The sequence below is a fragment of the Egretta garzetta genome, unplaced genomic scaffold (genome assembly GCF_000687185.1).
Source record: "Egretta garzetta isolate BGI_Z169 unplaced genomic scaffold, ASM68718v1 scaffold50, whole genome shotgun sequence".
In the NCBI taxonomy this organism is placed as follows: Eukaryota; Metazoa; Chordata; class Aves; order Pelecaniformes; family Ardeidae; genus Egretta; species Egretta garzetta.
The window spans coordinates 4,351,688-4,357,687 of record NW_009258613.1 but is presented as its reverse complement, the minus strand read 5'-3'; the positions used below and the strand labels follow the sequence as shown (position 1 = coordinate 4,357,687).

General features: G+C 44.5%; 1 protein-coding gene across 2 annotated transcripts in view; it reads left to right on the top strand.

Moving 5' to 3' along the window:
- The first annotated feature begins 98 nt into the window (after positions 1-98).
- ST3GAL1 (ST3 beta-galactoside alpha-2,3-sialyltransferase 1) overlaps positions 99-6,000 on the top strand; it is a 94,835-nt gene continuing 88,933 nt past the window's right edge. For both annotated transcript variants that reach the window (XR_004843199.1, XM_009647994.2), the window contains exon 1: positions 99-763. The gene's annotated coding sequence lies outside the window, so the exon portion shown is untranslated. The remainder of the gene's footprint in view (positions 764-6,000) is intronic.

Genomic DNA, 6,000 nt, shown 5'->3' with positions numbered 1-6,000 from the left:
AATTAATTTCTAGCGGAGTATAAATAACTAATCTTCGAGGTCAGCAGTTTGGTTGTTAGGTGTGTGTTTATTACACTTGATATATTTGCCTCGATAGCAAACATATATCCCAGGTCCTTACTGTGATTGATTTTAGTCTTGGCATAAATGAAAACAAACCAGTAAAAAAAAAAAAAAAAAGCCTTGATGCATATTTACTCGTTTGAGACACACGAGATTTTTCAACTCTTGGTAACGGTTGGGCTTGTATGTATCCGATACACTGAAGTAACTCATTGTATATGTAAGTCTGAATTATATATTTGCCTGCTGGGCACACATGCTAAAGGAAAAACCTCCCTAATTATGGATCTTTCAGAGAGATTGGAAGGGTGACAAAGCCCTTGTAATCTTTTGGGTCAATTTTCATAAGCTCTAAAAGCTCTCTTTGAAAAGGAAATTAAATTTCAGTGTGGAAAAGGGACAGGAAATTCAAGGATATATAAAAAAAAAGTCTCTATTCTACTTTGATCCTGTCCTCAGGAGTTCATTTACGTTGGTGCTCTTCAGCGACATAAGTTAAAATGAAGAGTTGCCTTTAACTGGAGTCTGCCTGCCTCTTGGCAGTTCGGAAGATAGTCAATTAGCAGCGCACTCCTGTATATTATTTACAGGGCTTTAGCTGGAGGGGTGGCTCTGTGTGAAGCATCTGCTTTGGAATATTTGGATCGCTACATCCACAGCGTCCCGCGCGATCCATGCCAGCCAGTGCCTTCTGCAGCCGGTATGTTCACCCCTCCTCAATATTTACGGCTTCGATCCAAAGCTGGTGGTGCTCTGCCTGCTGTTCGTAACCCTGCAACAGAGCTGCTCGCACGTTAGAAGGAGTTGGGGTTGGCCCTGGGTCATTTTCCCGCTTTTGGCAATGGCACCATGGTTATCTGCGGGGCACGGCTGTGCTTGAGGTCCTGCCTGGGCTCATCTGGGAACCTGATAGTTTTTAATCTGTTTGAACACATGTTCAGGTGGTGGCCGGGGGTGGAAGAGGGAATGATTGAGTGTGACTAGAAAAGGTGGATTTGTTTATTAGTTAAAGGCACTTGTTTTCTTGGTGTTTTTTTTTTTTTTTTTTTCCTGGAAACAACAAAAAACCCCAGCGTTGGTCTATGGTGAACTTGGTGCTCTGTTCCTCTGCCAATTTCTCACTTCATTTACTGTTTCGGGGCTGCTGTAGGGGTAACATTTCAGCGGCAGCAGGTTTAAATCCTGTGCCTCAACAAAGTCCCGGTCTATGGTCCTGCCAAACCAGCTTTAAAGCTACCATGAGATTTTTAAAGTACGCTTCTGCCTGATAGACACTTATTTTATCTTTCTGCTAGTAGGATGTGAGAGCATAGTCCCTGACAGAGCAGAAGAAGAAAAAAAATCCCATTCCTTACTCTTTTGGCTGCTCAGTTGGTGCACGGTCTGACTGTGCAGTGCAGACAGCGAGTTGCCCTGTTCGGATGAGTTTTTCACACATCCTGGCCAGAAATGAACTTGCAGCCTTGTTTGCAGTTTTTCTTCCACACTTGATGATGTCAATAACGGTGATGGCATCTCACCGGAGGAAGGTAGCTTTTAAAACTAAACATCATTTTCTGTAAGACTTTGATTATCAGTTTGCTTTTTTAGTTTACATAAAACTGGGAGTAATTTGAGGGGAAATTAGGGTCACGCAGATGGCAGTTCCATCTTCTGGGTTATCATCTTTTATGCCAAGTGCATTGCAAATGCTGCTGTTAAATGATAGTGGTAATACGTTTTTATTAGGAGCTTCTTCTGGAAGTATTTTCAAAAGAGTGGTGAAGCAGAAAGGTGCTTTAAACAGCAAAGGAGTAAGAGCAAATCCAGCTCCACAGTAAATTTAGAGTGCTGTTAATCCCACCACCTGGTGGAGCTTTTCATGGCACAGGCTGAGGGAACTCTGCGTAAAGATGCATTTTTTTGTCTTGTTTCAACACTGTCAGATGCTGCATGTACACTTTCTTTAACTTTTTTCTTTCTCGTATTAGACTTCATTAATTTTCTGTATCTTCTATACATGCTATACTTTGCAGAAGGCAGCATAAGACTATCAGTGTCTCATCTGAAACAGCACTCCTCTGTGTACATGAACAGGTGAAGTAGGAGACAAATTCCTTCCTTCGTGTCTTTGTCTTTCCCTTGCAGCACACTTTTCTTCTTTTTTTTTTTTTTTTTTTTTTTTCTCAAAAGCAATATGATGCTGGTGTAGAGTGCGACTGTAACCTGGGCATCCAGAAGCTATTTGTTTTCACCTAGGAGTGCTTCTTAAGTGGAAGAACTATTTTTAATAGCCAGCCCCTCTTCCAAGATATTCTGATGAAACCTTTCAGTGCAAACTCAGTTAGCTTTGGACTAATAATTTTGATATGAACAGTACTATAAAGTATGTACTGAACAGCCTGTGTACAATCAAGCTTGCAAGGAGAAGAGGAGCAGCAGCTGCATTTTTGACTGATCGGAGATTATTGATACAGGTTAAAACATGGGTGTAAGTTCCACTGCATAAGGCAAAGCGTGGCAGAGATACTTCTGCCCCTCTCTGAAGTTCGCACTCCCGCCTGAATGCATCCAACCCTGTCTGTCATGTTTATGTTATGCCTGTTAGCTGCTAAATGAAAATCTGAGTAAGTCAGAGGTATGCAAGCCAAAAATAACTTTAGGTCTATCTGTCAGATAACACCTCAGTGGAATTACTTCTAGCAGAGAGAAACTTCCTTGTCCCATACAGATGTTTTCTGAGAACTATGACTAATGTAAGAGATGCAAACTCGCAGACAGAGTGCTGTTGTGTTTTATTGCCATAGCGCCTGTGTCGGCAGACGACAGACTGACGGAGGCTTTGGCTGGCCTAGGAAGGTGGTAGCTCCCCTCTGCCTCTCGAGTCCTGGCAGGCAAGGTGTGCCTGGTCCCACCACTGAGATGGATAAATGCCTTTGCAGCCCATTCAGAGCAGGTCCACATCCTTCTCTGGGCTGGTGTTTGAAGATGGATTTGACTCGTCACCCAGTAGGTATCTGCTCCGTATCGCCCAACAGGTGTCTGCTCCGGGGAGCTGTGAATCCCGAACCAGGCTTCAGGGATCTTTGCTTCTTAACCACAATCACGTAGTGCCATTTCAACTGCCCTGAACAGTCTGTCCTGGCCTTCTGGAGCTGATCCAGAAAGATGTGAGTCTCTGACTCCTTGTCCCATATTTGAGACTCTGGGAAGGTGGCTTTGACATCTAGGGCATCTCCAGTGGCATCTGAAACCTGTGTTTGGCAACTGAATTGACCCTGTGGGAGCTGGATGTGCTTTCTAGGCACTAACCTTTAACTTTAGCTAACGTTATCAACAGCAGGGGCCTCTAATTAGGAGGTAAGTTTGTTAGAGAGGAGTTGTCTCCTACCTCACGCAACTCCTCTTGCTCTGGGCCACCCTGGCACTCATGAACAGCAGCCACAGAGGAGCTGCCGTCACCCTTCTGGTCACCTTTCCCTCTCTTATCCCAGCCTCCTCTTTACACTGGTGCGTCCCATGCTCTGGTCTGTATGTAGCAAACTCAAGTCACTTTGCAGAAAATGTCCTATAAGGCTTTGAAAAGCTGCTGCAAGTCAGGGCTGCACAATACCCACAGCTGTGAAATCGCCGTGGAGTGTGCAAAATGGGGGGCCTTGGGGGACGGGGAGCTCTTTTTGAAAGAAACTCCCAATACCATCGGTAGAGGCTTGCTCTGAAGCGTGAGTTAAGATTAGGGATGTTGTCAATTGTAAAGACTGTAGTAATTGTTAAAATGCAATTCTGGGGGGAAAGGAGGGCAGAAAGCAATTTGTTCCTGGCTCTGCTGTGCTTTGAAGTGCTTTCGATTAAGTTGCTTCATCTGGACTGACGTGTGCGTCCTTCCTCTGGGAGAAGATGACTTGTGCCCTGCGTACAAGGTGACAAAGCCTTTGGGCAGAGAGGGGGTGTATTATTTCAGGAAATCTTCAAACCTCATAAAAGCAAAGCTGTTTCTGTCAGCTGATCGTGAGGTATTGCAGAGTGCGAAAGAGGCACAATGTAAATGGTCGTACCCTGCGTCTGGTGACAAATATTTGAAGTGTAGCTCTCTTGCTCTGGGGACATCATCTCAATAGGGCTTTTGTTTTTTGTAGTAGCTTTTCCATGTCTTTGGAAGTCCTTTCTCCCAGCAGTAGGTTTTGATGCAGGTTCAGCCCTCCGTAGCTTTCCGCCCTGAAGGGTTGGGGTGAAGGAGAAGCGAGTGGCTGTGGTCAGACCCCACGGTCCAAACATGACCTTCCCCACCTTGCTGGTACCTGACGCAGGACTGCTGCTGGCATGGGGGTGACCATGCATACTCTGGGTACCCCTAAAACTCCCCTGAGCCAGATCAGTCCTTATCCATCCCTGTGGAGGATTGTTCTGCAGAGCAAAAACCAGCACAGTGAAGTTGAGGTATTAAATTGGATGCAATCTTAAAGTGTCTCTAGACTGGATAATTGCTACTGACATTTTCCCAGGATCGGTGGATTTTTTAATTATTTTTTTTTAACAGTGGTACACCAATACAAAACAAAGGTTGTTCCTTTTAAAGGACACTACATTATTTCTGGAGGCTGGATCTTCAATCAATGACTTAATCTTACATATCTGAACTGCTGTGTGTGCTGACACATCACAGTGCTGTACCAGCTCGACAAAGAAATCTAATTCTATCAGATCTGCCAGCTCAGTTAATGTGACCCTGCGAGGGAAGCATAAGGCGTCACCTCTGGGTTTTTTAGGTAGGAATTAGGTTCCCTATCTTCAGCTCAAATTCAATGCACACTACATGTGCCCAGATTTGGATGTTTGTTGGTTTGTTTTTTTTTTTGTTTAAGGTGCCTGCTTACAGCCTGGCATGCAAAGCCATAGATCAAATTGGAAGATGTCATCTGAAAATTTGGATTGAAACATACCAGTTGGAGTCCCACAGTCCTTTGTGATTAGTCTTTTAGCAGAGACCTGTGCTACTTCATCCTGAGACTTCTACAAAGCCATACATAAAGAACATGGTATAGGGCTACCTGCAACTTGAATCGGAGCCGACCTTACAGCATTTGTCTCTCTTATGACACCCCACAGTGCATCCGAAGCTGTCAGGGTGCAATAAGGGCATCCAAGCCTATATGTTAAATTCCTTTGGTGTGATGGGGTATGGTGATGCCTTTTCCGTGACCTGCCCTTGGGCAGGCATACAGGCTGCAGCCTGCGTTAGTGTGAGACTTTAGCTGCTAACCCGATTTCCTCTATGCACCTAATGCTTTCTCCTACTAGATTTTGATTTAAATCAGTTTGTGCAGATGATCTGACTTAGATTTTTTTGGTGACAAAACTGAGAAAAATATTGTTTTACCCTGAATCAAAGCAAACCTTAATTAAACAAAGGCAGGTCAAGGTAAGTATGGTTTTGATCAAGTGAGGCGTTCTTGCTTTTTTGTTTGCTCAACCTTAATTCCTTAGGTCCTTGCTAGAGGGGAACAGACTATTTCCACGGCTCTCACCACTTCCCTTCCTCTTCCGTGCTTTGTTCTCTGCATGCTAAGGTCAGAGCAAACCAAGACATCTGACAAGCTGAGGACACTTAAGCTTTGCATCTAAGGACAAGCGCATGGTGGTGGGAGGACACGCTGGTGGCTGAGAACCTGGAGTTGGCTTGGAGAGCTGAGCCCCGTCCCATCTCGGCTCTCTGCTCCAGTCTTGCCAGCTGTAAATGACAGTGTTTCGGTTTCCTGGAGGTTGAGTTCAGCCTGTAAAATGCGTGAAGGAAAGATATAAATGTTGCCCTTTTGACCAACAGCTTGATTTTTGAATCAGGAAAGTAAAAGGAAATCTTCAACCACATGGGGTGGGATGCTGGCTTTAGCAATTCGCTGTCTGCCATTCCATTGAGATGTGCAGAAGCACTGTTGATGCAACAAAAATCACCTATACTTC